Here is a 10,280-nt window from a genome sequence, read left to right as displayed (position 1 = left end):
ATACACATGTGTGCTAATTCTCATGATCCTGTGTCAAACTGGCCAGCGGGGCTACGCATTAGGGCAATAAATACAGTGAGTTCCTTTGTAATGGCGAATGGTCAACTTTGAGGCCACGCCCCCGCCACACCGTCAGACTTTTGTAAGAGTTTTTGAATGCGTCTATTCCCTATGGTGTCCTGAGTGGACACGGCGAATTTCAGCTCAATCCGTTGAAGTATGCGAGGCGTGAAAAGTTTGGCAGCAGGGTCACACATCGCCAAAAATGGCCACAAACCTTCAAATGGCGGACTTCCTGTTGGGTTTGGAGGGGGGGTCCAAGAGACTTTTTTGTGCGTCTTGAGGTGATACATATGTGTGCCAATTTTCATAATCCTGTGTCAAACCGGCCAGAGGGGCTACGCGTTGGGGGCGCTATAGAGCCATTTTTATATGTGCATTTCAAAAGTCAGCAAATTTCAAAATTTTTCGGGCGAATGAATTTTTCTACCAAGTTTGGTGAGTTTTTGGGCATGTTAAGGCCTCCAAAAATGCGATCTCGGAGGGGGAAAAAAAAAAAATTAAAGCTGCAAGCAGCATTGCGGGCCCTCGCGCACCTTGCGATCCGCGGGGTCATCGCAGTCTTCTCTCCTATGCTCTCGTCTCCTATACTCTCCTGTGCTATGCTCTCCTCCTCTCATTTCCACAGATATAAAACTAACACATGTTTACAACCAAACTTTCCTGCTACCAGTAGGTGGCGCTATGACCGTATCATCCTATTAGCATATATATCTGTTTAGACTCGGCTCCATGGCAGTACTGTAAGATTTTGTCCACATTGCATAAAGTATATGGGTAGTACTGCATAAAACACAGCGAGTTCCTTTGTAATGGCGAATGGTCAACTTTGAGGCCACTCCCCCACCACACGGTAATACTTTTGAAAGAGTTTTGGAATGCGTCTATTCCCTATGGTGTCCTGAGTGGACACAGTGAATTTCAGCTCAATTGCATGAAGTATGCGAGGCGTGAAAAGTTTTGAAGCAGGGTCACAAATAGGCACAAAATGGCCACAAAAGTCAAAATGGCGGACTTCCTGTTGGGTTTGGAGGGGGGGTCCAAGAGACTTTTTTGTGCGTCTTGGGGTGATACACATGTGTGCTAATTTTCATGATCCTGTGTCAAACTGGCCAGCGGGGCTACGCATTAGGGCAATAAATACAGTGAGTTCCTTTGTAATGGCGAATGGTCAAGTTTGAGGCCACGCCCCCGCCACACCGTCAGACTTTTGTAAGAGTTTTTGAATGCGTCTATTCCCTATGGTGTCCTGAGTGGACACAGTGAGTTTTAGCTCATTTGGAGGAAGTATGCGAGGCGTGAAAAGTTTTGTAGGAGGGTCACAAATCGCCAAAAATTAACAGAAATTTCAAAATTGCGGACTTCCTGTTGGGTTTGGAGGGGGGGTCCAAGAGACTTTTTTGTGCATCTTGGGGTGATACACATGTGTACCAATTTTCATGACCCTACTCAAAACAGGCCAGGGGGGCAGGCAGAAAAACCTATGAAAACACAACATTTTGTGTAGCCAGTAGGTGGCGCTCTGTCAAAGCCTCAATATTGTTGTATAGATGTGTTTAGGGTCAGACTCTGATCATACATGTGACATTTCGTACAGATCGGACAGAAAACGAAGAAGTTATAGAGACTTTCTGTGTCCTCAGAAATGGTCAAACTTTGAGGCCACGCCCCGGCCACACCGTAAGACTTTTGTAAGAGTTTTGGAATGCGTCTATTCCCTATGGTGTCCTGAGTGGACACGGCAAATTTCAGCTCGATCCGTTGAAGTATGCGAGGCGTGAAAAGTTTGGCAGCAGGGTCACACATCGCCAAAAATGGCCACAAACCTTCAAATGGCGGACTTCCTGTTGGGTTTGGAGGGGGGGTCCAAGAGACTTTTTTGTGCGTCTTGAGGTGATACATATGTGTGCCAATTTTCATAATCCTGTGTCAAACCGGCCAGAGGGGCTACGCGTTGGGGGCGCTATAGAGCCATTTTTATATGTGCATTTCAAAAGTCAGCAAATTTCAAAATTTTTCGGGCGAATGAATTTTTCTACCAAGTTTGGTGAGTTTTTGGGCATGTTAAGGCCTCCAAAAATGCGATCTCGGAGGGGGGAAAAAAAAAAAAAAAAAAAAAAAAAAAAAATAATTAAAGCTGCAAGCAGCATTGCGGGCCCTCGCGCACCTTGCGATCCGCAGGGTCATCGCAGTCTTCTCTCCTATGCTCTCGTCTCCTATACTCTCCTGTGCTATGCTCTCCTCCTCTTATTTCCACAGAGATACAACGAACACATGTTTACAACCAAACTTTCCTGCTACCAGTAGGTGGCGCTATGACCGTATCATCCTATTAGCATATATATCTGTTCAGACTCGGGTCCATAGCAGTACTGTAAGATTTTGTCCACATTGCATAAAGTATATGGGTAGTACTGCATAAAACACAGCGAGTTCCTTTGTAATGGCGAACGGTCAACTTTGAGGCCACTCCCCCGCCACACGGTAATACTTTTGAAAGAGTTTTGGAATGCGTCTATTCCCTATGGTGTCCTGAGTAGACACAGTGAATTTCAGCTCAATTGCATGAAGTATGTGAGGCGTGAAAAGTTTTGAAGCAGGGTCAAAAATAGGCAAAAAATGGCCACAAAAGTCAAAATGGCGGACTTCCTGTTGGGTTTGGAGGGGGGGTCCAAGAGACTTTTTTGTGCGTCTTGGGGTGATACACATGTGTGCCAATTTTCATGATCCTGTGTCAAACTGGCCAGAGGGGCTACGCGATAGGGCAAAAAATACAGGGAGTTCTTTTGTAATGGCGAATGGTCAACTTTGAGGCCACGCCCCCACCACACCGTAAGACTTTTGTAAGAGTTTTGGAATGCGTCTATTCCCTATGGTGTCCTGAGTGGACACAGTGATTTTCAGCTTGATTGGATGAAGTATGCGAGGCGTGAAAAGTTTTGTAGCAGGGTCACAAATCGCCAAAAATTAACAGAAATTTCAAAATGGCGGACTTCCTGTTGGGTTTGGAGGGGGGGTCCAAGAGACTTTTTTGTGCATCTTGGGGTGATACACATGTGTGCCAATTTTCGTGACCCTACTCAAAACAGGCCACAGGGGCAGGCAGAAAAACCTATGAAAACACAACATTTTGTGTAGCCAGTAGGTGGCGCTCTGTCAAAGCCTCAATATTGTTGTATAGATGTGTTTAGGGTCAGACTCTGATCATACATGTGACATTTCGTACAGATCGGACAGAAAACGAAGAAGTTATAGTGACTTTCTGTGTCCTCAGAAATGGTCAAACTTTGAGGCCACGCCCCGGCCACACCGTCAGACTTTTGTAAGAGTTTTGGAATGCGTCTATTCCCTATGGTGTCCTGAGTGGACACGGCGAATTTCAGCTCAATCCGATGACGTATGCGAGGCGTGAAAAGTTTGGCAGCAGGGTCACACATCGCCAAAAATGGCCACAAACCTTCAAATGGCGGACTTCCTGTTGGGTTTGGAGGGGGGGTCCAAGAGACTTTTTTGTGCGTCTTGAGGTGATACATATGTGTGCCAATTTTCATAATCCTGTGTCAAACCGGCCAGAGGGGCTACGCGTTGGGGGCGCTATAGAGCCATTTTTATATGTGCGTTTCAAACGTCAGCAAATTTCAAAATTTTTCGGGCGAATGAATTTTTCTACCAAGTTTGGTGAGTTTTTGGGCATGTTAAGGCCTCCAAAAATGCGATCTTAGGGGGGGAAGGAAAAAAAAAAAAAATGAAAAATAATACTCCTAAGGGTTTCAATAGGGCTCTTGCACCATTCGGTGCTCGGGCCCTAATAATCCTAAGGGTTTCAATAGGGCTCTTGCACCATTCGGTGCTCGGGCCCTAATTAAAGCTGCAAGCAGCATTGCGGGCCCTCGTGCACCTTGCGATCCGCGGGGTCATCGCAGTCTTCTCTCCTATGCTCTTGTCTCCTATACTCTCCTGTCCTATGCTCTCCTCTTATTTCCACAGAGATACAACGAACACATGTTTACAACCAAACTTTCCTGCTACCAGTAGGTGGCGTTATGACCGTATCATCCCATTAGCATATATATCTGTTCAGACTCGGGTCCATAGCAGTACTGTAAGATTTTGTCCACATTGCATAAAGTATATGGGTAGTACTGCATAAAACACAGCGAGTTCCTTTGTAATGGCGAATGGTCAACTTTGAGGCCACGCCCCCACCACACCGTAAGACTTTTGTAAGAGTTTTGGAATGCGTCTATCCCCTGTGGTGTCCTGAGTGGACACAGTGAATTTCAGCTCAATTGCATGAAGTATGTGAGGCGTGAAAAGTTTTGAAGCAGGGTCACAAATAGGCAAAAAATGGCCACAAAAGTCAAAATGGTGGACTTCCTGTTGGGTTTGGAGGGGGGGTCCAAGAGACTTTTTTGTGCGTCTTGGGGTGATACACATGTGTGCTAATTCTCATGATCCTGTGTCAAACTGGCCAGCGGGGCTACGCATTAGGGCAATAAATACAGTGAGTTCCTTTGTAATGGCGAATGGTCAACTTTGAGGCCACGCCCCCGCCACACCGTCAGACTTTTGTAAGAGTTTTTGAATGCGTCTATTCCCTATGGTGTCCTGAGTGGACACAGTGAGTTTTAGCTCATTTGGATGAAGTATGCGAGGCGTGAAAAGTTTTGTAGGAGGGTCACAAATCACCAAAAATTAACAGAAATTTCAAAATTGCGGACTTCCTGTTGGGTTTGGAGGGGGGGTCCAAGAGACTTTTTTGTGCATCTTGTGGTGATACACATGTGTACCAATTTTCATGACCCTACTCAAAACAGGCCAGGGGGGCAGGCAGAAAAACCTATGAAAACACAACATTTTGTGTAGCCAGTAGGTGGCGCTCTGTCAAAGCCTCAATATTGTTGTATAGATGTGTTTAGGGTCAGACTCTGATCATACATGTGACATTTCGTACAGATCGGACAGAAAACAAAGAAGTTATAGAGACTTTCTGTGTCCTCAGAAATGGTCAAACTTTGAGGCCACGCCCCGGCCACACCGTCAGACTTTTGTAAGAGTTTTGGAATGCGTCTATTCCCTATGGTGTCCTGAGTGGACACGGCGACTTTCAGCTCAATCCGTTGAAGTATGCGAGGCGTGAAAAGTTTGGCAGCAGGGTCACACATCGCCAAAAATGGCCACAAACCTTCAAATGGCGGACTTCCTGTTGGGTTTGGAGGGGGGGTCCAAGAGACTTTTTTGTGCGTCTTGAGGTGATACATATGTGTGCCAATTTTCATAATCCTGTGTCAAACCGGCCAGAGGGGCTACGCGTTGGGGGCGCTATAGAGCCATTTTTATATGTGCATTTCAAAAGTCAGCAAATTTCAAAATTTTTCGGGCGAATGAATTTTTCTACCAAGTTTGGTGAGTTTTTGGGCATGTTAAGGCCTCCAAAAATGCGATCTCGGAGGGGGAAAAAAAAAAAAAATTAAAGCTGCAAGCAGCATTGCGGGCCCTCGCGCACCTTGCGATCCGTGGGGTCATCGCAGTCTTCTCTCCTATGCTCGCGTCTCCTATACTCTCCTGTGCTATGCTCTCCTCCTCTCATTTCCACAGATATACAACAAACACATGTTTACAACCAAACTTACCCGCTACCAGTAGGTGGCGCTATGACCGTATCATCCTATTAGCATATATATCTGTTTAGACTCGGCTCCATGGCAGTACTGTAAGATTTTGTCCACATTGCATAAAGTATATGGGTAGTACTGCATAAAACACAGCGAGTTCCTTTGTAATGGCGAATGGTCAACTTTGAGGCCACTCCCCGCCACACGGTAATACTTTTGAAAGAGTTTTGGAATGCGTCTATTCCCTATGGTGTCCTGAGTGGACACAGTGAATTTCAGCTCAATTGCATGAAGTATGTGAGGCGTGAAAAGTTTTGAAGCAGGGTCACAAATAGGCAAAAAATGGCCACAAAAGTCAAAATGGTGGACTTCCTGTTGGGTTTGGAGGGGGGGTCCAAGAGAGTTTTTTGTGCGTCTTGGGGTGATACACATGTGTGCTAATTCTCATGATCCTGTGTCAAACTGGCCAGCGGGGCTACGCATTAGGGCAATAAATACAGTGAGTTCCTTTGTAATGGCGAATGGTCAAGTTTGAGGCCACGCCCCCGCCACACCGTCAGACTTTTGTAAGAGTTTTTGAATGCGTCTATTCCCTATGGTGTCCTGAGTGGACACAGTGAGTTTTAGCTCATTTGGAGGAAGTATGCGAGGCGTGAAAAGTTTTGTAGGAGGGTCACAAATCGCCAAAAATTAACAGAAATTTCAAAATTGCGGACTTCCTGTTGGGTTTGGAGGGGGGGTCCAAGAGACTTTTTTGTGCATCTTGGGGTGATACACATGTGTACCAATTTTCATGACCCTACTCAAAACAGGCCAGGGGGGCAGGCAGAAAAACCTATGAAAACACAACATTTTGTGTAGCCAGTAGGTGGCGCTCTGTCAAAGCCTCAATATTGTTGTATAGATGTGTTTAGGGTCAGACTCTGATCATACATGTGACATTTCGTACAGATCGGACAGAAAACGAAGAAGTTATAGAGACTTTCTGTGTCCTCAGAAATGGTCAAACTTTGAGGCCACGCCCCGGCCACACCGTCAGACTTTTGTAAGAGTTTTGGAATGCGTCTATTCCCTATGGTGTCCTGAGTGGACACGGCGAATTTCAGCTCAATCCGTTGAAGTATGCGAGGCGTGAAAAGTTTGGCAGCAGGGTCACACATCGCCAAAAATGGCCACAAACCTTCAAATGGCGGACTTCCTGTTGGGTTTGGAGGGGGGGTCCAAGAGACTTTTTTGTGCGTCTTGAGGTGATACATATGTGTGCCAATTTTCATAATCCTGTGTCAAACCGGCCAGAGGGGCTACGCGTTGGGGGCGCTATAGAGCCATTTTTATATGTGCATTTCAAAAGTCAGCAAATTTCAAAATTTTTCGGGCGAATGAATTTTTCTACCAAGTTTGGTGAGTTTTTGGGCATGTTAAGGCCTCCAAAAATGCGATCTCGGAGGGGGAAAAAAAAAAAAAAAAAAAAAAAAAAATAATAATCCTAAGGGTTTCAATAGGGCTCTTGCACCATTCGGTGCTCGGGCCCTAATAATAATCCTAAGGGTTTCAATAGGGCTCTTGCACCATTCGGTGCTCGGGCCCTAATAATAATCCTAAGGGTTTCAATAGGGCTCTTGCACCATTCGGTGCTCGGGCCCTAATAATAATCCTAAGGGTTTCAATAGGGCTCTTGCACCATTCGGTGCTCGGGCCCTAATAATAATCCTAAGGGTTTCAATAGGGCTCTTGCACCATTCGGTGCTCGGGCCCTAAAAAAAATAATCCTAAGGGTTTCAATAGGGCTCTTGCACCATTCGGTGCTCGGGCCCTAATAATCCTAAGGGTTTCAATAGGGCTCTTGCACCATTCGGTGCTCGGGCCCTAATAATAATCCTAAGGGTTTCAATAGGGCTCTTGCACCATTCGGTGCTCGGGCCCTAATTACGGCCAATGTTGTCAAATGCAGATCTAGAGCTGATTATCCATGCTTTTATCTGGTTTCGTTTAGATTACTGCAATTCACTTTTTATTTGTTTTTTTACAATTCTGGACTCAAACGCCTGAAATTGGTTCAGAATGCTGCTGCAAGGATTTTAACAGGATCAAACAGATGGTCACACATTACCGCGAATTTATCTTCCTTACACTGGCTCCCCATTAAATTCAGAATTGATTTTAAAATTTTAACCCAAACTTTCAGAGCTTTAAATAGGCAAGCCCCCCAGTACATCACAGACACGCTGGTGTGTTACTCCCCTAGATGCACTCTTCGATCCTCCTGCCAGCACCTACATGTGGTTCCAAAAACCCACCTTAAAACTCAGGGCGCCCTGCCCCTCCCTATCCGTGAGTCTGTTGATTCTTTTAAACGCCAGCTGAAAAAACTTTTATTCAGACAAGCTTTTAGTTGACTGGGTTTTATTGTGCTGTTTTGTTGATGAAGATTCTCAGTCATCCAGGTCATCATACATAGAGAAGATTGAAGCAAGGCGTCTGGACTTGTAGAGTTTTCTAGAAGATGTTTCGCTGCTCATTCAAGCAGCTTCATCAGTTCTAACTGTTCTAACAGTAAGAACTAGAATTAAAACTAGAATCAGAACTAGAACTAACAGAACTGATGATCGACATACACACAAATCAACATGACAGATCTCAGTGTCAGCTGTCAGTTCACATTCAATAGTACACAGAAATAAAACCTACCAAGGAACATTAAACAAATGGTTCAGTTGGTCACACCTGTTTGGCAAACACTTGACTTATTTGTGTGGGTTCTCTTGTGGACAGTTAAACACTATTTTGTCTAAAACATTTCCACCATAATTTGCAAGAAAATGGCTTCTTATCTGTGAGTTCTCATATGGACAGTTAAGTTACTTTTATGACTGAAACATTTGTCACATGTTTTGCAAGAAAATGGTTTCTCACCTTTGTGGGTTCTCATGTGGGTAGTTAAAGTACCATTTTGAGTAAAACATTTCCCACACGTTTTGCAAGAATGTGGTTTCTCACCTGTGTGGGTTCTCATGTGAGTAGTTAAATGACTATATCGACTAAAACACCTGCCACATGTTTTGCAAGAAAATGGCTTTTCACCTGTGTGGGTTCTCATGTGAGTAGTTAAATGGTTATATTGACTGAAACACCTGCCACATGTTTTGCAAGAATGTGGTTTCTCACCTGTGTGGGTTCTCATGTGAATAGATAAATCATAATTTCGACAAAAGCATTTGCCACATGTGCTGCAAGAAAATGGCTTCTCACCTTTTCTACCAGGTTTACATTTTACAGATTTTTTTCCTGGAGGAGAGTTGTGAGAGACAATTCTGTCACAGCTTGGTTCTAGTTCAATATAGTTCCTTTCATTAGCAACAGTCAATATAGAGGGCTCAGTCTTCTCTCTCAGTTCATGCTGCTCTTCCTCATGACTGCTGCAGAGAACATGCGGTTCCTTTCTAACCTGTGGGAGTTCTGGTTCCTCCCAATCCAGGCTGCTGTTCCTGTTCTGGTTACAGAGCTGCTGGTCAGCTAGAATCAGCTCTTTCTCCTTAAAATTGTGTTGAGTGAGATCTAAAGGGTTAGAAGAAACAAGAAAACATGTTTCACAGTTTTGATCATTGAGCTTAATATAAACGTTGCACAGAACTGAGTAGGATCCTGCATGAGTCACTGGATTCACTGCTTGTTTGCAGTTTCACATACCTGCTCTGTGTAACTTTATCTCAGGTGTCAGCAGTGGGTCCTGATGGTTGATCAGACTGGATTTTTTTTCCTGGTTACAGAGCTGCTGGTCAGACAGGATCTCTTCCTCCTCACAGTCATGTTGTTGAGGGAGAACTGGAGGAACAAATGGACACAAAGCAGAGCTCTCAGGTTTTCAAGTTCAAGCTTAGAGTTTCCCAGTACCCCTTTGGTATACTGCTGCATCACCAACATTGTTATTTAATACTAATACTAACATCTCAAATACCATTGTGGTTGAAAATATCTATGATGTACTTTTTTTAGGGCTGCAACGAGTACTCGAGTAATATTCGAAGGCAAAATTCATTGACAACTAATTTAGCATTCGACAACTCGTTAGTGACGTCATTGAGAATGATTCTCTTGTGGCACAGCGGGATGATCAGTGTTTTGAGCAGTGTTAATTTTGTTGACGAATCATTTTCGTCATAGTTTTCGTTAACGACCTTTTTTTGCTGATAAAAACGAGACGATAACTAAATAAAAACTAACGCACGGTGCCAAAAACGAAGACGAAATGGATTGACACTTTCGTCAACGAATAAAAACGAGACGAAATTATTGATGGAGACGAGATCCAATCAGAGCAAATTTTGTTTGTGGAAAGGGAGGGACGAATCAGGAGACGGCGGCAGAGAGCCAATCAGAAGTGCTCTCTCTGTGTAAGGACGTTGCGCCGCGATGCTGGAAGAAGGCGTACTCATGCATGGTCACACAAAACAGGAGAACAGACACACAGACACGTTTAATTTCAAGACAATCAAGACGGTTTACAAACCGTGCGGAGCGACTATCAGCGGTAAAAACAATAAACCTGAAGCGACATTTGCAGACGAGTCATCTTAACTTCCGTTCAAAGATACACGTGACAAAATC

This window comes from Parambassis ranga, unplaced genomic scaffold (assembly GCF_900634625.1).
Source record: "Parambassis ranga unplaced genomic scaffold, fParRan2.1 scaffold_22_arrow_ctg1, whole genome shotgun sequence".
Taxonomy (NCBI): Eukaryota; Metazoa; Chordata; class Actinopteri; family Ambassidae; genus Parambassis; species Parambassis ranga.
The sequence above is the reverse complement of the archived record's forward strand: the minus strand, read 5'-3'. Positions refer to the sequence as shown.